Source organism: Chiloscyllium punctatum, chromosome 15, assembly GCF_047496795.1.
Source record: "Chiloscyllium punctatum isolate Juve2018m chromosome 15, sChiPun1.3, whole genome shotgun sequence".
In the NCBI taxonomy this organism is placed as follows: Eukaryota; Metazoa; Chordata; class Chondrichthyes; order Orectolobiformes; family Hemiscylliidae; genus Chiloscyllium; species Chiloscyllium punctatum.
In genome coordinates, this window is record NC_092753.1 from 10,482,248 (window position 1) to 10,508,225 (window position 25,978).

General features: G+C 58.5%; 1 protein-coding gene and 1 pseudogene across 1 annotated transcript in view; both read right to left on the minus strand.

The window, feature by feature from the left end:
* Window positions 1–25,978, minus strand: part of cog3 (component of oligomeric golgi complex 3) — a 522,289-nt gene that overhangs the window by 275,742 nt on the left and 220,569 nt on the right. The gene's annotated exons all lie outside the window — the stretch shown is intronic.
* Window positions 19,342–25,978, minus strand: part of LOC140485940 (ETS domain-containing transcription factor ERF-like) — a 27,028-nt pseudogene continuing 20,391 nt past the window's right edge.

The following is a 25,978-nucleotide window of genomic DNA, read 5'->3' on the forward strand; positions in this document are numbered from 1 at the left end:
ACACTCACACCCACACACACACAAACACACCCACACACACACACCCACACACACACACACTCACACCCACACACACACACACACACACTCACACCCACACACACACAAACACACCCACACACACCCCATACATACCCATACACACACACACCCACACACACACACACACACTCACACACACCCACACACACACTCACACCCACACCCACCCCCACCCACACACTCACACCCACATCCACCCCCACCCACACACTCACACCCACATCCATCCCCACCCACACAGAGACACACGATTATATAAAGCATTGCCCCACCCGGTGCCAGGCCTGCTCCAAAGAGGGAAGGCCCACTCCTCGTCTGGGCGTCTGTGCCTGGGAGTGCCATAACACAGGCTTGTGGGCAGAACCACCGAGAACTAATCTGAACAGGTTCAGGTCCCGCTGATCTCAGGAGAGATAGATGGACATGGGATAGAGTACAGGGACGTTTCCCTCAGGTGACCCAGGGGACATGGGGACTGTCGTACCGGGAGAGGGTGAGTACAAATCATTGAAGTACTCAACAGAGCAGACAGAGGCCACTCAGCCCATCGAGTCTGCATGGAAGAGCCCTTCACTCCGTACACCCTACCCTACACATCCCTGGGCACTATGGGACAATTTAGCACGGCCAATCCACCCTAACCTGCACATCCCTGGACACTATGGGACAATTTAGCACGGCCAATCCACCCTAACCTACACATCCCTGGGCACTATGGGACAATTTAGCACGGCCAATCCACCCTAACCTACACATCCCTGGGGCACTATGGGACAATTTAGCACGGCCAATCCACCCTAACCTGCACATCCCTGGGCACTATGGGACAATTTAGCATGGCCAATCCACCCTAACCTACACATCCCTGGGGCACTATGGGACAATTTAGCATGGCCAATCCACCCTAACCTGCACATCCCTGGGCACTATGGGACAATTTAGCATGGCCAATCCACCCTAACCTGTACATCCCTGGGCACTATGGGACAATTTAGCACGGCCAATCCACCCTAACCTACACATCTTTGGACTGTGGGAGGAAACCCGAACACCCGGAGGAAACCCACGCAGACTTGGGGCGAGTGTGCAAACTCCACACAGACAGTTGCCCGAGGTTGGAATCGAACCTGGGTCCCTGGCACCAGGAGGCAGCAGTGCTAACCCACTGAGCCAGATACAGTGAATTGAAGTGAATTAAATTGATTGTCACATGTCCCAAGACACAGTGGAAAGCTTTGTTTTGTGAGCAATACAGGCAGATCACAGAGTTAAATAGCATAGATCGTGAATAATAGGTAAACAGTGACAAAAACAAAACCACAGGGACAGGCGAATGTTAAGAGTTTGTGAGTCCGTTCAGTATTCTAACAACAAGTGGGTAGAAACTGTTTTGAAACCGGCTGGTGTGTGTGTCCAGGTTTCTGTACCTTCTCCCCGATGGTAGAGGTTGTAGATAAACATTGCCAGGGTGGGGTGGATCTTTGAGAATGCTGGCGGCCTTTCCTTGACAGTGGGGCCTGGGAGATGGATTCTATAGATGGGAAGTTGGCCTTTGTGATTCTCCGGGCCGAGTTCCCCACTCTCTGTAACCGTCTCTGATCTTGAATGGTACAGTTACCATACCAGGTAGTGATACATCCAGACAGAATGCTCTCGATGGTGCACCTATAAAAGTTGGCAAGGGTTTTCACCGTCATTCATGAAGAAGGGCTTACGCCCGAAATGTTGATTGTCCTGCACCTGGGATGCTGCCTGACCTGCTGCGCTTTTCCAGCACCACATTTTTCAGCTTTTCACCGTCATGCCAAATTTCCTCATTGTCCCCCATCAAACACTCCCAGGGACAGGGATAGCACGGGGTTAGATACAGAGTAAAGCTCCCTCTACACTGTCCCCCCCATCAAACACTCCCAGGGACAGGGACAGCACGGGGTTAGATACAGAGTAAAGCTCCCTCTACACTGTCCCCCCCATCAAACACTCCCAGGGACAGGGACAGCACGGTGTTAGATACAGAGTAAAATTCCAATCATAGTGTTGAGCTGGCCCTGCTAAATCAGAAACTTGCCTTGTAAACCTGATTTGGAGATGCTGGTGTGGAGATGGGGCGGACAAAGTTAACAATCACCCAACACCAGGTTATAGTCCAACAGGTTTAATTGGAAGCACACGAGCTTTCGGAGCGACGCTCCTTCATCAGGTGATAGTGGAGGGCTCGATCGTAACACAGAATTTATAGCAAATATTTACAGTGTGATGGAACTGAAATTATACACTGAAAAATATTTCAATCTATAATTTCAGTTCCATCACACTGTAAATTTTTGCTATAAATTCTGTGTTAGGATCGAGCCCTCCACAATCACCTGATGAAGGAGCGTCGCTCCGAAAGCTCGTGTGCTTCCAATTAAACCTGTTGGACTATAACCTGGTGTTGGGTGATTGTTAACTTTGCCTTGCAGAGTGATTGTGCCAGAATGTGTGAGTGTGAGTGAGAGAGAGAGTATGTGACTGAGTGTGTACGATTGTCTTTGTCAGTGTGTGTGAGAGAGTCTGTGTGTGGTGTGTGTCTTTGTCTGTGTGGTGTGTGTGTGTTGTGTGTCTCTCTGTGTGGTATCTGTGTGTGTCTCTCTCTTTCTCTGTCCGCGATGAGTGCCTTTCTCTGTGTGTGTGGTGTATGTCTTTGTCTGTGTGTGTATGTGTCTCTGTATGTGATGTGTGTGTGTGTCTGTGTCTCTCTCTCTCTCTGTGGTGTATGTGTGTCTCTCTCTGTCTGTGACATGTGTCTCTGTCTGTATGTGTGTGTTTGTGGGACTCTATATCTGTGACGTGTGTCTCTCTGTGTGTCCCTCTATCTGTGTGTGTATCTCTCTCTGTCTCTGTCTGTGTGGTGTATCTCTGTGTTGTGTATATTTCTGTCTCTCTGTCCGTGTGGTATATATCTCTATCTCTCTGTCTCCTTGTGTGGTGTATATCTCTGTCTCTCTGTGTGCTGTGTCTCTCTGTGTCTGTGTGATGTATATCTCTGTCTCTCTGTGTGCTGTGTCTCTCTGTCTCTCTGTGTGTGGTGTATATCTCTGTCTCTCTGTCTGTGTGCTGTGTCTCTCTGTGTCTCTGTATAGTTTATATCTCTGTCTCTCTGTGTGGAGTATATCTCTGTCTCTGTGCTGTGTCTCTGTCTCTGTCTCTGTGTCTGTGTGGTGTCTCTCTGTCTCTGTCTCTGTGTCTGTGTGCTGTGTCTCTCTGTGTCTGTGTGCTGTGTCTCTCTGTCTGTGTCTGTGTGGTGTCTCTGTCTCTGTCTCTGTCTCTGTGTCTGTGTGGTGTCTCTCTGTCTCTGTCTCTGTGTCTGTGTGGTGTCTCTCTGTCTCTGTGTCTGTGTGGTGTCTCTCTGTCTCTGTCTCTGTGTCTGTGTGCTGTGTCTCTCTGTCTCTGTCTCTGTCTCTGTGTCTGTGTGGTGTCTCTCTGTCTCTGTGTCTGTGTGGTGTCTCTCTGTCTCTGTCTCTGTGTCTGTGTGGTGTCTCTCTGTCTCTGTGTCTGTGTGGTGTCTCTCTGTCTCTGTCTCTGTGTCTGTGTGGTGTCTCTCTGTCTCTGTGTCTGTGTCTGTGTGGTGTCTCTCTGTCTCTGTGTCTGTGTGGTGTCTCTCTGTCTCTGTCTCTGTGTCTGTGTGGTGTCTCTCTGTCTCTGTGTCTGTGCGGTGTCTCTCTGTCTCTGTCTCTGTCTCTGTGTCTGTGTGGTGTCTCTCTGTCTCTGTGTCTGTGTCTGTGTGGTGTCTCTCTGTCTCTGTCTCTGTCTCTGTGTCTGTGTGGTGTCTCTCTGTCTCTGTGTCTGTGTGGTGTCTCTCTGTCTCTGTGTCTGTGTCTGTGTGGTGTCTCTCTGTCTCTGTGTCTGTGCGGTGTCTCTCTGTCTCTGTCTCTGTCTCTCTGTCTCTGTGTCTGTGTCTGTGTGGTGTCTCTCTGTCTCTGTCTCTGTCTCTGTGTCTGTGTGGTGTCTCTCTGTCTCTGTGTCTGTGTCTGTGTGGTGTCTCTCTGTCTCTGTCTCTGTCTCTGTGTCTGTGTGGTGTCTCTCTGTCTCTGTCTCTGTGTCTGTGTGCTGTGTCTCTCTGTGTCTGTGTGCTGTGTCTCTCTGTCTGTGTCTGTGTGGTGTCTCTGTCTCTGTCTCTGTCTCTGTGTCTGTGTGGTGTCTCTCTGTCTCTGTGTCTGTGTCTGTGTGGTGTCTCTCTGTCTCTGTGTCTGTGCGGTGTCTCTCTGTCTCTGTCTCTGTCTCTCTGTCTCTGTGTCTGTGTCTGTGTGGTGTCTCTCTGTCTCTGTCTCTGTGTCTGTGTGGTGTCTCTCTGTCTCTGTCTCTGTCTCTGTCTGTGTCTGTGTGGTGTCTCTCTGTCTCTGTGTCTGTGTCTGTGTGGTGTCTCTCTGTCTCTGTCTCTGTCTCTGTGTCTGTGTGGTGTCTGTCTCTGTCTCTGTGTCTGTGTCTGTGTGGTGTCTCTCTGTCTCTGTCTCTGTGTCTGTGTGCTGTGTCTCTCTGTGTCTGTGTGCTGTGTCTCTCTGTCTGTGTCTGTGTGGTGTCTCTGTCTCTGTCTCTGTCTCTGTCTCTGTGTCTGTGTGGTGTCTCTCTGTCTCTGTCTCTGTGTCTGTGTGGTGTCTCTCTGTCTCTGTGTCTGTGTCTGTGTGGTGTCTCTCTGTCTCTGTCTCTGTCTCTGTGTCTGTGTGGTGTCTCTCTGTCTCTGTCTCTGTGTCTGTGTGGTGTCTCTCTGTCTCTGTCTCTGTGTGGTGTCTCTCTGTCTCTGTGTCTGTGCGGTGTCTCTCTGTCTCTGTCTCTGTGTCTGTGTGGTGTCTCTCTGTCTCTGTCTCTGTGTCTGTGTGGTGTCTCTCTGTCTCTGTCTCTGTCTCTGTGTCTGTGTCTGTGTGGTGTCTCTCTGTCTCTGTCTCTGTCTCTGTGTCTGTGTCTGTGTCTGTGTGGTGTCTCTGTCTGTGTGGTGTCTCTCTGTCTCTGTGTCTGTGTCTGTGTGGTGTCTCTGTCTGTGTGGTGTCTCTCTGTCTCTGTGTCTGTGTCTTGTCTGTGTGGTGTGTCGGTCTGTGTGGTGTCTCTCTGTCTCTGTGTCTGTGTGTCTCTGTGTCTGTCTCTGTGTCTGTGTCTGTGTGGTGTGTCTCTGTCTCTGTCTCTGTGTCTGTGTGGTGTGTCTCTGTCTCTGTGTCTGTGTGGTGTCTCTCTGTCTCTGTGTCTGTGTGTCTCTGTCTCTGTCTCTGTCTCTGTGTGGTGTCTCTATCTGTGTGGTGTCTCTCTGTCTCTTTGTCTGTGTCTGTGGTGTGTCTCTCTGTCTCTGTGTCTGTGTCGGTGTGGTGTCTCTCTGTCTCTGTCTCTGTCTCTGTGTGGTGTCTCTGTCTGTGTGGTGTCTCTCTGTCTCTTTGTCTGTGTCTGTGGTGTGTCTCTCTGTCTCTGTGTCTGTGTCGGTGTGGTGTCTCTCTGTCTCTGTTTCTGTGTCGGTGTGGTGTCTCTGTCTGTGTGGTGTCTCTCTATCTCTGTGTCTGTGTCGGTGTGGTGTCTCTCTGTCTCTGTTTCTGTCTCTGTCTCTGTGTGGTGTCTCTGTCTCTGTGTGGTGCATGGCAGATGCAGTTTAATGTGGATAAATGTATGGTTATCCACTTTGGTGGCAAGAACAGGAAGGCAGATTACTACCTCAATGGTATCCAATTAGGTAAAGGGGCAGTACAGAGAGATCTGGGGGTTCTTGTCCACCAGTCAATGAAGGCAAGCATGCAGGTACAGCAGGTCGTGAAGAAGGCTAATAGCATGCTGGCCTTCATAACAAGAGGGATTGAGTATAGAAGCAAAGAGGTGCTTCTGCAGCTGTACAGGGCCCTGGTGAGACCACACCTGGAGTACTGTGTACAGTTCTGGTCTCCAAATTTGAGGAAAGACATTCTGGCTATTGAGGGAGTGCAGCGTGGGTTCACGAGGTCAATTCCTGGAATGGCAGGATTGCCTTACACTGAAAGACTGGAGCGACTGGGCTTGTATACCCTTGAGTTTAGAAGACTGAGAGGGGATCTGATTGAAACGTATAGGATTATGAAAGGATTGGACACTCTGGCAGGAGGGAACATATTTCCGTTGATGGGAGAGTGCTGAACCAGAGGACACAACTTAAAAATACGGGGTAGACCATTTAGGACAGAGATGAGGAGAAACTTCTTCACCCAGAGAGTGGTGGCTGTGTGGAATGCTCTGCCCCAGAGGGCAGTGGAGGCCCAGTCTCTGGATTCATTTAAGAAAGAATTGGATAGAGCTCTTAAAGATAGTGGAGTCAAGGGGTATGGAGATAAGGCTGGAACAGGATACTGATTGGGAATGATCAGCCATGATCATATTGAATGGCGGTGCAGGCTCGAAGGGCTGAATGGCCTACTCCTGCATCTATTGTCTATTGTCTATTGGTGTCTCTCTGTCTCTGTGTCTGTGTCTGTGTGGTGTGTCTCTGTCTCTGTGTCTGTGTCTGTGTGGTGTCTCTGTCTGTGTGGTGTGTCTCTGTCTCTGTCTCTGTGTCTGTGTCTGTGTGGTGTCTCTCTGTCTCTGTGTCTGTGTCTGTCTCTGTGTCTGTGTGGTGTGTCTCTGTGTCTCTGTCTGTGTGGTGTCTCTCTGTCTCTGTGTCTGTGTCTGTCTCTGTGTCTGTGTGGTGTGTCTCTGTGTCTGTGTCTGTGTGGTGTGTCTGTCTGTGTCTGTGTCTGTATCTGTCGCTCTGCCTCTGTGTCTCTGTCTCTGTGTGGTGTGTCTCTGTCTCTGTCTCTGTGTGGTGTCTCTGTCTGTGTCTGTGTCTGTGTCTGTATCTGTCTCTGTCTCTCTGTCTGTGTGGTGTCTCTGTCTGTGTGGTGTGTCTCTGTCTCTGTCTCTGTGTCTGTGTGGTGTGTCTCTGTCTCTGTGTCTGTGTGGTGTCTCTGTCTGTATCTGTGTCTGTGTCTGTATCTGTCTCTGTCTCTCTGTCTGTGTGGTGTCTCTGTCTGTGTGGTGTGTCTCTGTCTCTGTGTCTGTGTGGTGTGTCTCTGTCTCTGTGTCTGTGTGGTGTATCTGTCTGTATCTGTGTCTGTGTATCTGTCTCTGTCTCTGTCTCTCTGTGTCTCTGTCTCTGTCTCTGTGTGGTGTCTCTGTCTGTGTCTGTGTCTGTATCTGTCTCTGTCTCTGTGTCTCTGTGTCAGTGTGTCTCTGTCTCTGTCTCTGTGTCTGTGTGGTGTCTCTGTCTGTGTGGTGTCTCTCTGTCTCTGTGTCTGTGTCTGTGCGGTGTGTCTCTGTCTCTGTCTCTGTGTCTGTGTGGTGTCTCTGTCTGTGTGGTGTCTCTCTGTCTCTGTGTCTGTGTCTGTGCGGTGTGTCTCTGTCTCTGTCTCTGTCTCTGTGTCTGTTCGGTGTCTCTCTGTCTCTGTCTCTGTGTCTGTGTGGTGTCTCTGTCTCTGTGCGGTGTCTCTCTGTCTCTGTGTCTGTGTCTGTGCGGTGTGTCTCTGTCTCTGTCTCTGTGTCTGTTCGGTGTCTCTCTGTCTCTGTCTCTGTGTCTGTGTGGTGTGTCTCTGTCTCTGTCTCTGTCTCTGTGCGGTGTCTCTCTGTCTCTGTCTCTGTCTCTGTGTCTGTGCGGTGTCTCTCTGTCTCTGTCTCTGTGTCTGTGTGGTGTCTCTCTGTCTCTGTGTCTGTGTCTGTGTGGTGTCTCTCTGTCTCTGTCTCTGTGTCTGTGTGGTGTGTCTCTGTCTCTGTCTCTGTGTCTGTGCGGTGTCTCTCTGTCTCTGTCTCTGTGTCTGTGTGGTGTCTCTCTGTCTCTGTCTCTGTGTCTGTGTCTGTGTGGTGTCTCTCTGTCTCTGTCTCTGTCTCTGTGTCTGTGTGGTGTCTCTCTGTCTCTGTCTCTGTGTCTGTGTGGTGTCTCTCTGTCTCTGTCTCTGTCTCTGTGTCTGTGTCTGTGTGGTGTCTCTGTCTCTGTGTCTGTGTGGTGTCTCTCTGTCTCTGTCTCTGTGTCTGTGTCTGTGTGGTGTCTCTCTGTCTCTGTCTCTGTGTCTGTGTGGTGTCTCTCTGTCTCTGTCTCTGTCTCTCTGTCTGTGTGGTGTCTCTGTCTCTGTGCTGTGTCTGTGTGGTGTCTCTGTCTCTGTGCTGTGTCTCTGTCTCTGTGTCTGTGTCTGTGTGGTGTCTCTCTGTCTCTGTCTCTCTGTGTGGTGTCTCTCTGTCTCTGTGTCTGTGTCTGTGTGGTGTCTCTCTGTCTCTGTCTCTGTGTCTGTGCGGTGTCTCTCTGTCTCTGTCTCTGTCTCTGTGTCTGTGCTGTGTCTCTGTCTCTGTCTCTGTGTCTGTGTCTGTGTGGTGTCTCTCTGTCTCTGTCTCTGTGTCTGTGTGGTGTCTCTCTGTCTCTGTGTCTGTGTGGTGTCTCTCTGTCTCTGTCTCTGTGTCTGTGTGGTGTCTGTCTGTCTCTCTGTCTGTGTGGTGTCTCTGTCTCTGTCTCTGTGTCTGTGTGTTGTCTCTGTCTCTGTGCTGTGTCTCTGTCTCTGTCTCTGTCTCTGTGTCTGTGTGGTGTGTCTCTGTCTCTGTCTCTCTGTCTCTGTGTCTGTGTGGTGTCTCTCTGTCTCTGTCTCTCTGTCTCTGTCTCTCTGTCTGTGTGGTGTGTCTCTGTCTCTGTCTCTGTGTCTGTCTCTGTCTGTGTGGTGTGTCTCTGTCTCTGTCTCTGTGTGGTGTCTCTCTGTCTCTGTCTCTGTCTCTGTGTCTGTGTCTGTCTGTGTGCTGGGGAAGAGAGTCGGTGATCTGAGCCCGTTACATCTTGTTGTGTGCCTCCTGCCAGCTCTCTCTCTTGGCGCTGGAACCTTGTTCAGCCTCTGCAGTGTTGTGACACGCTCTCCCCACGTGTGTTCACGGGTGTTACCACACTCCTGTCTAAAAATAACCCTTTCCCCAGCAGTATGGTGAGGATTCTCCAGCCTGCAGATACATCGCTCCCAACACCCTGCACTCAGCATCAAGGGTCAGGGGCTGTCCTACAGGGTGAAAGGTCACTGCATTCTGCACTCCCACTCCTGGGCATCCCTGAGTCAGGTCAGCACCCCACTCAGAGGTTCACATCGTCGATAAAGAGTCGTGGAGATCGACAATGTGGGAACAAGACCCTTCCATCCGATTCCTCCAGGCCGACACCAGAACTGCACGCAAAATTCCAACAGGGGCCTAACCAATATCCTGTACAGCCCCAACATGACCTCCCAACTCCTGTACTCAATACTCTGACCAATAAAGGAAAGCATACCAAACACCTTCTTCACTATCCTATCGACCTGCGACTCCACTTTCAAGGAGCTATGAACCTGCACTCCGAGGTCTCTCTGTTCAGTAACACTCCCTAGGACCTTACCATTAAGTGTATAAATCCTGCTAAGATTTGCTGGCTCAGTGGGTTAGCACTGCAGCCTCACCGCACCAGGGTCCCAGGTTCAATTCCAGCCTTGGGGCAACTCTCTGTGTGGAGTTTGCACATTCTCCCAGCGGGCACACTCCGGGGTCTCTGTTATCCACCCACAGTCCAAAGGTGTACAGGTTAGGGTGGGTTGGCCGTGCTAAATTGTCCCATAGTGTTCAGGGATGTACAGGTTAGGGTGGATTGGCCATGCTAAATTGTCCCATAGTGCCCAGGGATGTGCAGGTTAGGGTGGATTGGCCATGCTAAGTTGTCCCACAGTGCGCAGGGATGTGCAGGTTAGAGTGGATTGGCCATGCTAAATTGTCCCATAGTGTCCAGGGATGTGCAGGTTAGGGTGGATTGGCCATGCTAAATTGTCCCACAGTGCCCAGGGATGTGCAGGTTAGGGTGGATTGGCCATGCTAAATTGTCCCACAGTGCCCAGGGATGTGCAGGTTAGGGTGGATTGGCCATGCTAAATTGTCCCACAGTGCCCAGGGATGTGCAGGTTAGGGTGGATTGGCCATGCTAAATTGTCCCACAGTGCCCAGGGATGTGTAGGTTAGGGTGGATTGGCCATGCTAAATTGTCCCATCGTGCCCAGGGATGTGCAGGTTGGGGTGGATTGGCCATGCTAAATTGTCCCATAGTGCCCCGGGATGTGTAGGTTAGGGTGGATTGGCCGTGCTAAATTGTCCCATAGTGCCCAGGGATGTGCAGGTTAGGGTGGATTGGCCATGCTAAATTGTCCCATAGTGTTCAGGGATGTGTAGGTTAGGGTGGATTGGCCATGCTAAATTGCCCATAGTGCCCAGGGATGTGTAGGTTAGGGTGGATTAGCCATGCTAAATTGTCCCATCGTGCCCAGGGATGTGCAGGTTGGGGTGGATTGGCCATGCTAAATTGTCCCATAGTGCCCAGGGATGTGCAGGTTAGGGTGGATTGGCCATGCTAAATTGTCCCACAGTGCGCAGGGATGTGCAGGTTAGGGTGGATTGGCCATGCTAAGTTGTCCCATAGTGCCCAGGGATGTGCAGGTTGGGGTGGATTGGCTATGCTAAATTGTCCCACAGTGTCCAGGGATGTGTAGGTTAGGGTGGATTGGCCATGCTAAATTGTCCCATAGAGCCCTGGGCTGTGTAAGTTAGGGTGGATTGGCCGTGCTAAATTGTCCCATAGTGCCCAGGGATGTGCAGTTTAGGGTGGATTGGCTGTGCTAAATTGTCCCATAGAGCCCTGGGCTGTGTAAGTTAGGGTGGATTGGCCGTGCTAAACTGTCCCATAGTGCCCAGGGATGTACAGGTTAGGATGGATTGGCCGTGCTAAACTGTCCCATAGTGCCCAGGGATGTGGAGGTTAGGGTGGATTGGCCGTGCTAAATTGTCCCATAGTGCCCAGGGATGTGCAGTTTAGGGTGGATTGGCTGTGCTAAATTGTCCCATAGAGCCCTGGGCTGTGTAAGTTAGGGTGGATTGGCCGTGCTAAACTGTCCCATAGTGTCCAGGGATGTGCAGGTTAGGGTGGATTGGCCATGCTAAATTGTCCCATAGTGCCCAGGGATGTGCAGGTTAGGGTGGATTGGCCGTGCTAAATTGTCCCATAGTGCCCAGGGATGTGCAGGTTAGGGTGGATTGGCCATGCTAAATTGTCCCATAGTGCCCAGGGATGTGCAGGTTAGGGTGGATTGGCCATGCTAAATTGTCCCATAGTGCCCAGGGATGTGCAGGTTAGGGTGGATTGGCCATGCTAAATTGTCCCATAGTGCCCAGGGATGTGCAGGTTAGGGTGGATTGGCCATGCTAAATTGTCCCATAGTGTTATGGGCATTAGTCAGGGGTACATGTTGGGTCGGTGGGTCAGTGTGGACTTGTTGGGCCGAAGGGCCTGTTTCCACAGTGTGGGGGGGATCTAATCTCTCTGACTCTCTGTCTGTCTCTGTGAGGTTTTCCCAGGGGGTGAACAGTCACAGCCTTCTGCACTCCCCCCTCTTGGGCCCCCCCTGTCATGCTGGGAATCTTGGGTCAGATTTGCTTTCCCAAAATGCAGCACCTCACATTTATCTGAATTAAACTCCATCTGCCACTTCTCAGCCCATTGGCCCATCTGGTCCAGATCCTGTTGTAATCTGAGGTAACCCTCTTCGCTGTCCACTACACCCTCCAATTTTGGTGTCATCTGCAAACTTACTAACTGTACCTCTTATGTTCGCATCCAGATCATTTATGTAAACAACGAAAAGTAGAGGGCCCAGCACCGATCCTTGTGGCACTCCACTGGTCACAGGCCTCCAGTCTGACAAACAACCCTCCACCAACACCCTTGTACTTGAAGGTGAACCAAACTAGACTCATCGCACTGGGGACAGGAGGAGGGAGCAAAGGGCTAGGAGGAATCCCGGAGGCAAGTCAGCCAGGGGGTTAGGGAGGGACTGGAAGGAGGGAAGGAAGACAAATCATTGAAGCCGAGGGGGAAGGCAGGGGGGCGGGGGCATGTCAGACTAGCCAGGCGATGGCGGCGTGCAGAACGGCCTTGGTCCTCACACGCCTTCCCTCTGATCACTTGCTCACTGCAGACCTGGCTGTTCAGATCCAAATCGGGAGGCCGTTCAGCCCCTCGGGCCTGCTCCTGCTCCAGCCGAGTGGGTGGGTGGGTGGGTGAGGGTGAGGGGGGTGCGATCTCTTCTCGGCCTCCACTCCGCCCCCTGCCGAGGCTCCGCCGAACCCGTTCACCCGGCCGACAAACCGTCCTCCCCCTCCCCCATCTCCCTCGTCATCTCGGTGAGGACAGCGATCCGTGAGGGAACCATCGCGGACAATCCCCTCCTCACCCCTCGCCTCGATCTGAACCCACACCTTCCTGAACTCTGGCCACTCTTCAGTCTCTACCTCTGTCTCCCCTCAGGTACCACGGGGACCCTCCTCCGTCTCCCCTCGGGTACCACGGGGACCCTCCTCCGTCTCCCCTCGGGTACCACGGGGACCCTCCTCCGTCTCCCCTCGGGTACCACGGGGACCCTCCTCCGTCTCCCCTCCACTATAACCATCTTTCCCCCCTCAGACCCCCCTCCAGTATAACCCCCTTCCCCCCTCCCCCCCTCCGACCCCCCCCAGTATAACCACCTTCCCCCCTCCCCCCTCCGACCCCCCCCAGTATAACCACCTTCCCCCCTCCCCCCCCAGTATAACCACCTTCCCCCCTCCGACCCCCCCCAGTATAACCACCTTCCCCCCTCCCCCCCCCAGTATAACCACCTTCCCCCCTCCCCCACTCCGACCCCCCCCTCAGTATAACCACCTTCCCCCCTCCCCCCCTCCGACCCCCCCCTCAGTATAACCACCTTCCCCCCCTCCCCCCCTCCGACCCCCCCCTCAGTATAACCACCTTCCCCCCTCCCCCCCTCTGACCCCCCCCCTCAGTATAACCACCTTCCCCCCCTCCCCCCCTCCGACCCCCCCCTCAGTATAACCACCTTCCCCCCTCCCCCCCTCTGACCCCCCCCCTCCGACCCCCCCCCCAGTATAACCACCTTCCCCCCTCCCCCTCCGACCCCCCCCCCAGTATAACCACCTTCCCCCCTCCCCCTCCGACCCCCCCCCCAGTATAACCACCTTCCCCCCTCCCCCTCTGACCCCCCCCCAGTATAACCACCTTCCCCCCTCCCCCTCCGACCCCCCCCCCAGTATAACCACCTTCCCCCCTCCCCCTCCGACCCCCCCCCCCAGTATAACCACCTTCCCCCCTCCCCCTCCGACCCCCCCCCCAGTATAACCACCTTCCCCCCTCCCCCTCCGACCCCCCCCCCAGTATAACCACCTTCCCCCCTCCCCCTCCGACCCCCCCCCCAGTATAACCACCTTCCCCCCTCCCCCTCCGACCCCCCCCCCAGTATAACCACCTTCCCCCCTCCCCCTCCGACCCTCCCCCCAGTATAACCACCTTCCCCCCTCCCCCCCTCCGACCCCCCCCCTCAGTATAACCACCTTCCCCCCTCCCCCCCTCCGACCCCCCCCCTCAGTATAACCACCTTCCCCCCTCCCCCCCTCCGACCCCCCCCTCAGTATAACCACCTTCCCCCCTCCCCCCCTCTGACCCCCCCCTCCGACCCCCCCCCTCAGTATAACCACCTTCCCCCCCTCCGACCCCCCCCTCAGTATAACCACCTTCCCCCCTCCCCCTCTGACCCCCCCCCAGTATAACCACCTTCCCCCCTCCCCCTCTGACCCCCCCCCCAGTATAACCACCTTCCCCCCTCCCCCTCCGACCCCCCCCCCAGTATAACCACCTTCCCCCCTCCCCCTCCGACCCCCCCCCCAGTATAACCACCTTCCCCCCTCCCCCTCCGACCCCCCCCCCAGTATAACCACCTTCCCCCCTCCCCCTCCGACCCCCCCCCCCCAGTATAACCACCTTCCCCCCTCCCCCTCCGACCCTCCCCCCAGTATAACCACCTTCCCCCCTCCCCCCCTCCGACCCCCCCCTCAGTATAACCACCTTCCCCCCTCCCCCCCTCCGACCCCCCCCCCTCAGTATAACCACCTTCCCCCCTCCGACCCCCCCCCTCAGTATAACCACCTTCCCCCCTCCCCCCCTCCGACCCCCCCCCTCAGTATAACCACCTTCCCCCCTCCCCCCCTCCGACCCCCCCCCTCAGTATAACCACCTTCCCCCCTCCCCCCCTCCGACCCCCCCCTCAGTATAACCACCTTCCCCCCTCCCCCCCTCCGACCCCCCCCCTCAGTATAACCACCTTCCCCCCTCCCCCCCTCCGACCCCCCCCCCCTCAGTATAACCACCTTCCCCCCTCCCCCCCTCCGACCCCCCCCTCAGTATAACCACCTTCCCCCCTCCCCCCCTCCGACCCCCCCCTCAGTATAACCACCTTCCCTCCTCCCCCTCTCCGACCCCGTCCCCCCCCTCTGACCCCCCCCCCAGTATAACCACCTTCCCCCCTCCCCCCCTCCGACCCCCCCCGACCCCCCCCAGTATAACCACCTTCCCTCCTCCCCCCCCTCCCCCCTCCCCCCTCCCCAGTATAACCACCTTCCCCCCTCCGACCCCCCCCCAGTATAACCACCTTCCCCCCTCCCCCCCCTCCGACCCCCCCCCAGTATAACCACCTTCCCCCCTCCCCCCCCTCCGACCCCCCCCCAGTATAACCACCTTCCCCCCTCCCCCCCCTCCGACCCCCCCCCAGTATAACCAACTTCCCCCCTCCCCCCCCAGTATAACCACCTTGCCCCCTCCGACCCCCCCCCCCAGTATAACCACCTTGCCCCCTCCGACCCCCCCCCCAGTATAACCACCTTCCCCCCTCCGACCCCCCCCCCCAGTATAACCACCTTCCCCCCTCCCCCCCCAGTATAACCACCTTCCCCCCTCCCCCCCCAGTATAACCACCTTCCCCCCTCCCTCTCCCCCCTCCGACCCTCCGACCCTCCCCCCAGTATAACCACCTTCCCCCTCCGACCCGCCCCCCCAGTATAACCACCTTCCCCCCTCCCCCTCCGACCCCCCCCCAGTATAACCACCTTCCCCCCCGACCCCCCCCCCAGTATAACCACCTTCCCCCTCCGACCCGCCCCCCAGTATAACCACCTTCCCCCCCCGACCCTCCCCCGACCCTCCCCCAGTATAACCACCTTCCCCCTCCGACCCCCCCCAGTATAACCACCTCCCCCCCTCCGACCCCCCCCTCAGTATAACCACCTTCCCCCCTTCCCCCTCCGACCCGCCCCCCCCCAGTATAACCACCTTCCCCCCTTCCCCCTCCGACCCGCCCCCCCAGTAAAAACCACCTTCCCCCCCCGACCCTCCCCCGACCCCCCCCAGTATAACCACCTTCCCCCTCCAGTAAAACCACCTTCCCCCTCCGACCCCCCCCAGTAAAACCACCTTCCCCCTCCGACCCCCCCCAGTAAAACCACCTTCCCCCTCCGACCCGCCCCCCCAGTATAACCACCTTCCCCCTCCGACCCCCCCAGTATAACCACCTTCCCCCTCCGACCCCCCCCAGTAAAACCACCTTCCCCCTCCGACCCCCCCCAGTATAACCACCTTCCCCCCTCCCCCTCCGACCCCCCCCCCCAGTATAACCACCTTCCCCCTCCGACCCCCCCAGTATAACCACCTTCCCCCTCCCCCCCGACCCTCCCCCCAGTATAACCACCTTCCCCCCTCCCCCTCCGACCCCCCCGACCCCCCCCCCCAGTATAACCACCTTCCCCCCTCCGACCCCCCCCCCCAGTATAACCACCTTCCCCCCTCCGACCCCCCCCCCCCAGTATAACCACCTTCCCCCTCCGACCCCCCCCAGTATAACCACCTTCCCCCCTCCCCCCTCCCCCTCAGACCCGCCCTCCAAACTCCCTCCAGTATAACCACGTTCCCTCCCCCCCCCAGCTCTCCCCACCCCAAGAGGGTGTCCCTGTTCACCTGAGGTTGGGGGGTGTTTTGGGGGGGGGGGGGGGGGGGGGGAGGTGCGAACCAAGAGAGCGACAAGAGACCAGACATCAGACCAAATTCGTAAATGTCACCGTTTTTAATTTTTTTTTCTCCCCCCCCCCCCCCCGAACGATACAGCTTTTGATTCCGACCGTGAGCCCGACATGTTCCATCTTCGGTTTATTTACAGAGTCCGTAGGGTAAAGGGGGGGTGGGCAAGGGGTTGGCAGTCAGATCGATAGGCAACGGGGTGGGGAGGGGAAGGTCCTCAGACTCAGGAGGGGGGGGGTTGGGGACGGGGGGGAGAAGTGAGTCTGAAACAGGAGGGGGGGGGTGCTGGAAAGGGCGCCTGAGGGGGGGGGGAGGGGTCTCCAGGCTCAATGGAGTTGGGGTGGGGGGTTGTTCAATTGGTCCTTTCGATTGTCCTTCGTGATGCCCCCCATCCCCCCAACCCCACCCACCTCCTGGGTACACTGCGCCAACCTCCCACCACCCCCACCCACAATGGGCAGCACTGGCAGTTCCAGCGTCACCCCGTCTGATCCAAACCACCCCGAGGGAAGGTGCCTCACACTTCACCGCCCTCATCACCCCCTTCCTGTCTCACTTAGTTTCCCCCCCCCCCCCACCACTGCAATTCCCTCATCCCCCTACCCCCACTCCCACCCCAGCTGGAGGGGGGAAACGATGGGAGTCGCTCACATCAGTTTTGGTCAGGTCCTTTCTGATGACCCGTCCATTAGGGGAGGGGCGCAAAATGGCTTCCCTGCTCCCCCCGGGGTTGGAGGTGGAACAGAATTTGCCCCCATCCCTCCCTCCCCAAACTTCGTAAAAGACACACCCCCATCCCCAACTCCTTTCCTGGTTGGAAAGCATCTCCGACGAGGAAAAGCAAGATGGCCGACTGTGCCACAACCACATCCCGCCCCAAACAGGGAGGTGAAGGGAAGTGGGGAGAGGGGAATGGGGGGGTGGGGGGGTGGGGGGGGGGCGGCAATGGAGAACTCTGTAAGTACCACTTGTGCGCGCACGCCCACTGCCCACCCTCCTGTCAAGAAAACAGGCCCACTACGTCCGCCACTCCCAATGCCCCAAGTGGGGGCAGGGAGGGATCGATCTGCTCTGTGAACCCACCGATCCACACGCCCCCACCTCCCCGAGAGTGGGGGAGGGCACAGGCTGGAGGGAGAGGGGGAGCCATTATTGGTCCATGAGCTGGCAGTGCATTCTGGGAAAGAGAGCGAGCAAGAGAGGGATTGGGAGGGGTGAGGTAGGCATCGAAACTTTGATCGAGGGCTCTCCCAGGGGACCGCATTTGAGGAACTCCCTTCCGAGGTGAAGGGGGGGGGGGGGCGGGTATTCACTGGGGTGAATGGAGGGAGGGAGAGACTGGAGAGGTTGGGATCGCATTTACCCCAACCCCCCCCTCCCCTACACGCGCAAGCCTCACAAGGGTCAAAGGTGGGGGCTAAGCGGGGTGAGGGGTGGGTGGGGGAAAGAGATCGGGTTAGGTGTTCAGAAAGGAGGAGGAGACTATGGCAGAGGTCCACTGGATGTTGGACAAAACAAAATGGCAGCGGAATCGACAGGGTAGGCCATCCCTTCGCCAATCGGTCTCCCAAAGAGATAGCACGGGGAGGAACGGCCCCCTTTTGCTGTGCTGTGCCATCTTAACATTCCAGAACGGGCTTTGAAGGTGGGCAAAGTGGGGAGAGGGGGTGGGGGGGGAAAGAGTGTGGGAGGAAGAGGGTGTCCTGGCAGTGGTCCAGCTGAGGAGACCATCGGATTTGGTGCCAGCCAGTAGGTGGCACACGGGGTGAGGGCTTTGGCTGGGAGGCAGTGCCACTCGGGGCTGGGGTGGGCACGGTGCGTGCGTGGGGTGGTGGGGGGTAGCGGGGGTGGGGGGGGGGGGTCCAGTGCTGACCCGTCTAACACCCTACCATTGCCACCCTCCAGGAGGGCAAACCTCTGGGGGCCAACCCCAAAGTGGCGGGGGGGGGAGGAGGGGGTAAAAGCAGGAGGGTAGGGTAGAGGCGATGCCCAACCACCCCCCTCCCCCCCCCCCCCCCGCCACCTTGAATCGAAAGACACGTTTAGAAAAGGGATTGTCGGATTGTCCCACCCCCCTCCCGCCCCCTCCCGCCCTGCCCGCTAACCCCAGCCCATTCTTCCATCCTGAAGATCACTCTTCTCCCCCCCCCCCACCCCCCCACCCCCGTCCCTCAACCACTGCTTCCTTACCCACCCCTTGACCCAAGCTAACTGACCACAGGCCTCACATGTCGGGGTGGGCCCACACTTTGGTGGCAGAGGGTGGGTGGGGATCTTGATGGGCAGTAGGGCACAGAGACCAGGAAAGATGCCCCTAACTCTCTCCTGCAGGGAGGCGGGGGGCGGTTTGGGTGAGATTTGGCCTCCAATGCTCTCCATCCTACTTTCTTGGCCAAACTTCAACCCATCGCCTCCCTTCCCCAAACTCCCAAAAACCCATTTCTCTCGACCGTCCAAGCCCTACCCAGCCGTAGTAAAATGATTCCATAAATAGAATTTAAAACATTTATTAATCTTGTACTTTTTAACAAAAACAGGAAGAGTTAAGAAAAGGACAGAGGCACCGCTCCCCAGCACCGCTGGCTCTTTCCCTTGTGTCAGTTAGGCCGTGCCCAGCGGCCATTTTGAGACAGAGAAGTGGCCAACTGGGAGGGTGTTTCTAAAAAAAAAAGATCCATTAAAATGGCCGCTCCTCATCAAAGTGACAAATGAGACCTTTAAGTCAGGTTGGGGTTGGGTGGGGTGATTTGGGTTCTGGGGGATGGCAGTGAGATGGTAGCTAAAGGTGTGCGCTTTGGAAAGGTGGGGTTGTGAGGGATTTGGGGTTGTAGGTAGGGGGGGGTAGCGCTGGTGAAGGTCAAAGTTCAAGTCAAGCTTGAAGGCAGCTGCAAGGACGCCTCAAGGGCCGTCGCACATAGGCCGCCACAAAATGGCCGCCGGCGCACTCCGAAAAGGGGAAATAAAGGCCTCAGGAAAGGATTGCCCCCCCCCCCCATCCGTCTACCTCACCTCCCGCAAATAAAAACAGCCAATCCACACCCTCCACCATCGTCCACCAAATAAGAATTCACCCCCACAGTACTCCGGGAGCAGGTTACCATGGGAGCGATACTGGGCAGCCATGTTGGCAGGAGCAATGGGAGGACTGTGTGGAGGGTGGGGAAGAGGGCAAACAAGGTGGGGTCTGGGGGGGTGGGGGGGGGTAGGGAGCAGCGGATGTCGAAAAAGAGCTCGCGAGAGAAATCGCCGCATAATTCTAAAACCAAAAGCGAGTAAGGCAATAAAAAGAGAATTTGGAAGTTTCCCTCCTCCCCTCCCGCCCAACCCCACCCACCCTCCCTCCCAAAATTCCCCTCTTTTTCAGTTACAAGTTTAAAAAATACAATTCCACCCCACCTCCCCCCCCCCACCCCCCCCCAACCCCTTACACCAGGCGAATTAAAACGCCAGAAATTCCATTTACTTATTCGGTAATTTGATTTTGTTAATAATAATAATAATAAAAAAAGACGATAGAGTGAGTCTCGAGCAGCGAGGGTCAGAGGGGCGTTCGGGGAAGGGGGGTAATCTCCTCATTAAATCCACCCCCTCCCCTCAAACATGGCAAGCCCCGCCCACGCGCCACCCCCACCCTCTCGACGCCAACCCCAGCTCAGGAGTTGATTAAGGCACCTTGGCACCATTGGGGTCAAGGGTCACATTTGGGCGACATTTTCTTTTCTCTAGAAACAAGGTGGGGGAGGGTTAGAGGCGTGACGATTTTGTTGTCCCCCCCTCCCCCCAGTACCCAAAATAAAAGGGGGTTGGGGAGGAGGTGGGGGGAGAGAGGGAAGGGGTGGGGAGAGACCGCGGAGTCACAACGTCTCCTTGTTCTCCAGGGAGAGCTCGGCAGTGGCCTGCTGGAGGTCGGTGCTCTCCCGTCGGGCGCCCCCGGGGCAGCCTGCCGGGTCCTCAGGGCGCGGCTTCTTGTCGTCCATCTGGTCGCCGCCAGCGATGGCGGTGGCAGCCCCTCCGGCCCTCTGGTCCTCGCTCCACCGCCTCTTGAAGCGGAGCTTCAGGGGGATGCATCGGGAGTCGGGCTGAGGGGGCGGGGGGGGCCGGGGCAGGAGGGGGCGGAGGGGGCGGAGGGGGCGCCTCGGCCACCGTCGGGGTCTTGAACACCTCCCCGTCGCTCTCCTCCTCGCTGATGTCCGTCACCTCGACCGTCACGTCCTCCTCCTCCTCCTCCTCCTCTTCGGGCTCCGAGATGGGCTCCACCTTGATCTGGGGCAGGGGCCTACTGCTGCTGCTGCAGCCTGGGGCCTCCTCAGAGTCCGGGCCTAGCTGAGGCTGAGGCCTGGCCTTGTCGCGGTTCTTGCGGCCCGGGGGCGGGGGCTGCAGCTTGAACTTGAAGGAGGGCGGCTCCTCTGGCCCCAGGGGGGGCAAGGCCAAGGAGGGCAGGGCCAGAGGCGGGTGGTGGTGGTGGTGGGGGGGTCCCGGCCGCGCCTGGCTTGGCCTCCAGCCTCTGGGGTTGTGGCACCACGATGTTGGGGTAGTGCAGGAAGGCGCGCGGGCTGAGGTGGTAGTTGAAGACGCTCTGGGTGTGCGCCTGCAGGTAGCGTTTCATGTCCTCCGGGTTGAAGGAGAAATGGCTGCCGCCCGGGTACATGGGGCTGAGGCTGGGCGACGGCGTGTAGCTCAGGTGGGTGGGGGTGACCGACAGGGCGGGCGAGAGGGTGGGCGCCAGCCCCAGGCCCGGGCCCGGGCCCGCCCCCATGGGGGAGGCCGGGAAGGGGGCTGAGGGGGTCCGGGTGCAGGCGCCGGGGGGTAGAGGCGGAACAGGCCCGAGGCTGCGGCCGGGGCGCAGGCCGTTCAGCTCGGAGCCGGCAGCCGTGGACATGGCGGCCGCCGCGGCCGCCGCCGCTGCCCCCCGTCGCTCCTCGGCCTGCAGGCCCTCCTCCAGCTCCGAGGTGACTGACGTGCCATCGCTGCAGTCGCTGACCGAGCCGCGGGCCAGGCGTCGGCCCAGCACCGAGTACGGAGCTGGGGACCTCAACTCCTCCACCGGGGACAGCACCTCTGACGGGGTGGACGGGGGGAACCGGAAATGGCTGGAGCCTGTGGGGACAGGGGGGGCGCTCTGAGGGACCGCCCCGCCTGGGGTGGGGGTGGGGGGGGGGGGCGGGGGCAGAGAGCAAGAGACAGGGGTCAAGGGTGTGAGAGAGAGGGTCAAAGGGGGAGAGAGAGAGAGAAGGTCAAGGGAAGAGAGAGAGAAGGTCAAAGGGGAGAAAGAAGAAGGTCAAGGGTGACAGGGAGGGTAAAGGGTGAGAGAGGGGGTCAAGGGTGAGAGAGGGTAAAGAGAGAGGGTCAAGGGTGACAGGGAGAGTCAAGGGTGAGAGAGGGTCAAGGGTGAGAGAGGGTAAAAAGAGAGGGTCAAGGGTGATGGAGGGTCAAGGATGAGTGAGGGTCAAGGGTGAGAGGGAAAGTCAAGGGTGAGAGTGTCAAGGGTGAGACGATCAAGGGTGACAGGGAGGGTCAAGGGTGACAGGGAGGGTCAAGGGTGACAGGGAGGGTCAAGGGTGACAGGGAGGGTCAAGGGTGAGGGGGAGGGTTCAAGGGTGAGGGGGAGGGTCAAGGGTGAGAGGGAGGGTCAAGGGTGAGAGAGGGTCAAGAGTGAGAGAGAGAGTCAAGGGTGAGAGAGTCAAGGGTGAGAGAGAGGGTCAAGGGTGAGAGAGAGGGTCAAGGGTGAGAGAGAGGGTCAAGGGTGAGAAAGGGTAAAGAGAGAGGGTCAAGGGTGACAGGGAGAGAGAGAGAAGTTCAAGAGTGAGAGAGAGAGGCAAAGAGGGAGAGAGAAGGGAATGGGGGGGGGGGAAGGAAGAGAGAGAGAGAGAGAGAGAGATATTGAGGTTAATACAATATACATTTCCTGATATGAACTAATCCCCTATCCCAAACTCCCCTTCCAATATATCGCCCCTTTGCTATCCCAAACCAGGCAGGCTCCAGCTCTGTCATCCCCCCCCCCCCCACCCCCCTCCCCGACCTTATCCCAAGGACACACCAATCAGGCCAATGGCAGGATAATGTGGTCCCAGGGACACCCTCCATCCACAAACACCCCTCCCAGGGGGGGGACTGGTTGGAGACAGGGGAGGGCAGTGAGTGGGTCAGACATGACCCACGCCCTCCACATTCCAGTGTCCTGCCGCCCCCGGGGCTGGGGAGAGCTGGCAGATCGACAACTTGGGATGTGAAGCTGCTGTAGTCGAACAGCTCCCCGATTACGGACAGAGAGGGGGATAGGCAGCTGTCCAGGGGCCGGTCACTGAGCGACAAAGGGAGGAGGACAGGTAGCAGGTTCTAAACGCGCTGAAAGGATGGCACATCAACATGGGGGTGCATCACACACGGAGAGAGAGAGAGAGAGAGAGAGAGAGAGAGAGAGAGAGGGGGGGAAGCAGATTGGGGGAAGGGCAGCTCAAGGACACTTCATGAGGCAAGAGGAGGAGAAGAAAGGGAGAGAAGGGGAGGAGGGAGAGAGGGAAGAGGAGAAGAGGAGAGAAAGAGAGAGAGAAAGAGATGAGGGGAGAGGGAGGCAGAGGGAGGGGTGATGAGGGGCAGAAGTAGAAGGGGGAGAGGGAGATGAGGTGGGGGGGAGAACAGGGATGGGTGCAGAGATAGGGAGAGAGGAGAGATAGAGAGAGGGAAGAGAATGGAAGACAGAGAGAGGGAGGGAGACGAATGGAGAGTGAAAAGGAGGGAAAGAGAGGGAGAAGGAGAGCGAGGGAGGAGGAGAGCGAGGGGGGAGGAGAGCGAGGGGGGAGGAGAGCGAGGGGGGAGGAGAGCGAGGGGGAGGAGAGCGAGGGGGGGAGGAGGAGAGCGAGGGGGGGAGAGCGAGGGGGGAGGAGAGCGAGGGGGGAGGAGAGCGAGGGAGGAGGAAGAGAGGGAGGAGGAAGAGAGGGAGGAGGAAGAGAGGGAGGAGGAAGAGAGGGAGGAGGAAGAGAGGGAGGAGGAGAGTGAGGAGGAGAGTGAGGGAGGAGGAGAGTGAGGGAGGAGAGTGAGGGAGGAGGAAGTGAGGGAGGAGGAGAGTGAGGGAGGAGAGTGAGGGAGGAGGAAGTGAGGGAGGAGGAGAGTGAGGGAGGAGAGTGAGGGAGGAGGAAGTGAGGGAGGAGGAGAGTGAGGGAGGAGAGTGAGGGAGGAGGAAGTGAGGGAGGAGGAGAGTGAGGGAGGAGAGTGAGGGAGGAGGAAGTGAGGGAGGAGGAGAGTGAGGGAGGAGAGTGAGGGAGGAGGAAGTGAGGGAGGAGGAGAGTGAGGGAGGAGGAGAGTGAGGGAGGAGAGTGAGGGGAGGAGAGTGAGGGAGGAGGAAAGCGAGGGAGGAGGAAAGCGAGGGAGGAGGAGAACGAGGGAGGAGGAGAACGAGGGAGGAGGAGAACGAGGGAGGAGAGAGCGAGGGAGGAGAGAGCGAGGGAGGAGAGAGCGAGGGAGGAGAGAGCGAGGGAGGAGAGAGCGAGGGAGGGAGGAGAGCGAGGGAGGGAGGAGAGCGAGGGGGGAGGAGAGCGAGGGGGGAGGAGAGCGAGGGGGGAGGAGAGCGAGGGAGGAGGAGAGCGAGGGAGGAGGAGAGCGAGGGAGGAGGAGAGCGAGGGAGGAGGAGGAGAGCGAGGGGGGAGGAGAGCGAGGGAGGAGAGCGAGGGGGGAGGAGGAGAGCGAGGGGGGAGGAGGAGAGCGAGGGGGGAGGAGAGCGAGGGAGGAGAGCGAGGGAGGAGAGCGAGGGAGGGAGAGTGGTAGAGAAAGAGAGAGGGAGAGGGAGAGGGAGGGAGAGGGGGAGAGGGAGAGGGAGGAGGATGCTGTCTGTGTTGTGTGCTGGCCCTGCTGGGAAATGGCAGCAGATCGTGTGGGATGTGAGGAGGGTGGGCTCGAACAAGACTTAGCGCCAAGAGCATGGAGTGTGGGGGTGGGGGGGGGGGGGGGGGGGAGAGGGAGGGAGGACAGAGGAGAGAGAGGGAGGGAGGGGAGGGAGGGAGGAGGACAGAGGAGAGAGAGGGAGGGGAGGGAGGGAGGAGGACAGAGGGGAGGGAGGGAGGGAGGGAGGGAGGAGGACAGAGGAGAGAGAGGGAGGGAGGGGAGGGAGGGAGGAGGACAGAGGAGAGAGAGGGAGGGAGGGGAGGGAGGGAGGAGGACAGAGGAGAGAGAGGGAGGGAGGGGAGGGAGGGAGGAGGACAGAGGAGAGAGAGGGAGGGGAGGGAGGGAGGAGGACAGAGGAGAGAGAGGGAGGGGAGGGAGGGAGGAGGACAGAGGAGAGAGAGGGAGGGAGGGGAGGGAGGAGGACAGAGGAGAGGGAGGGAGGGAGGGGAGGGAGGGAGAGGACAGAGGAGAGGGAGGGAGGGAGGGGAGGGAGGGAGGACAGAGGGGATGGAGGGAGGGAGGGAGGGAGGGGGAGGACAGAGGAGAGGGAGGGAGGGAGGGGAGGGAGGGAGGACAGAGGGGATGGAGGGAGGGAGGGAGGGAGGGGGAGGACAGAGGAGAGGGAGGGAGGGAGGGGAGGGAGGGAGGACAGAGGGGATGGAGGGAGGGAGGAGGACAGAGGAGAGGGAGGGGGAACAGAGGAGAGGGAGGGGGGACAGAGGAGAGGAGGGAGGGAGGGAGGGGGACAGAGGAGAGGGAGGGAGGGAGGGGAGGGAGGGAGGACAGAGGGGATGGAGGGAGGGAGGAGGACAGAGGAGAGGGAGGGGGACAGAGGAGAGGGAGGGGGACAGAGGAGAGGGAGGGAGGGAGGGAGGGAGGGGGACAGAGGAGAGGGAGGGAGGGAGGGAGGGAGGGGGACAGAGGAGAGGGAGGGAGGGAGGGAGGGGAGGGAGGGAGGACAGAGGGGATGGAGGGAGGGAGGACAGAGGAGAGGGAGGGGGACAGAGGAGAGGGAGGGGGACAGAGGAGAGGGAGGGAGGGAGGGAGGGCAGAGGGAGGGAGGGAGGGAGGGAGGGAGGGAGGGGGAGGACAGAGGAGAGGGAGGGAGGGAGGGGAGGGAGGGAGGACAGAGGGGATGGAGGGAGGGAGGAGGACAGAGGAGAGGGAGGGGGACAGAGGAGAGGGAGGGGGACAGAGGAGAGGGAGGGAGAGAGGGAGGAGGGAGAGAGGGAGGGAGGGAGGGAGGGAGGGGGACAGAGGAGAGGGAGGGAGGGAGGAGGACAGAGGACAGAGGACAGAGGAGAGGGAGGACAGAGGAGAAGGACGCGAGGACAGAGGAGAGGGAGGGAGGGAGGGAGGGGGGACAGAGGAGAGGGAGGGAGGGAGGAGGACAGAGGACAGAGGAGAGGGAGGACAGAGGAGAGGGAGGGAGGACAGAGGAGAGGGAGGGAGGGAGGAGAGGGAGGGAGGGAGGAGAGGGAGGGAGGGAGGGAGGGGGACAGAGGAGAGGGAGGGGACAGAGGAGAGGGAGGAGGGAGGGAGGGAGGGAGGGAGGGGGACAGAGGAGAGGGAGGGAGGGAGGGAGGGGGACAGAGGAGAGGGAGGGGACAGAGGAGAGGGAGGGAGGGAGGGAGGGGACAGAGGAGAGGGAGGGAGGGAGGAGGACAGAGGACAGAGGAGAGGGAGCGAGGACAGAGGAGAGGGAGCGAGGACAGAGGAGAGGGAGGGAGGGAGGAGACAGAGGACAGAGGAGAGGGAGGACAGAGGAGAAGGAGCGAGGACAGAGGAGAGGGAGGGAGGAGGAGGGGAGGGAGGGAGGAGAGAGGAGGGAGGGAGGGGGACAGAGGAGAGGGAGGGGACAGAGGAGAGGGAGGGAGGACAGAGGAGAGGGAGGGAGGGAGGAGAGGGGGACAGAGGGAGGGAGGGGAGGGAGGGAGCCAGCCAGCGATGAGCACAGAGCTGCCTCCTCCCCACAGGCTCCAATCCCAGCTCAGAGTCAGGGCCAGCCAGGGAGAGAGTCCCCGCCCAGCCGGGGGGGAGAGAGAGTCCCCGCCCAGCCGGGGGAGAGAGAGTCCCCGCCCAGCCAGGGGAGAGAGAGAGTCCCCACCCAGCCAGGGGAGAGAGAGAGTCCCCCACCCAGCCGGGGGGGAGAGAGAGTCCCCA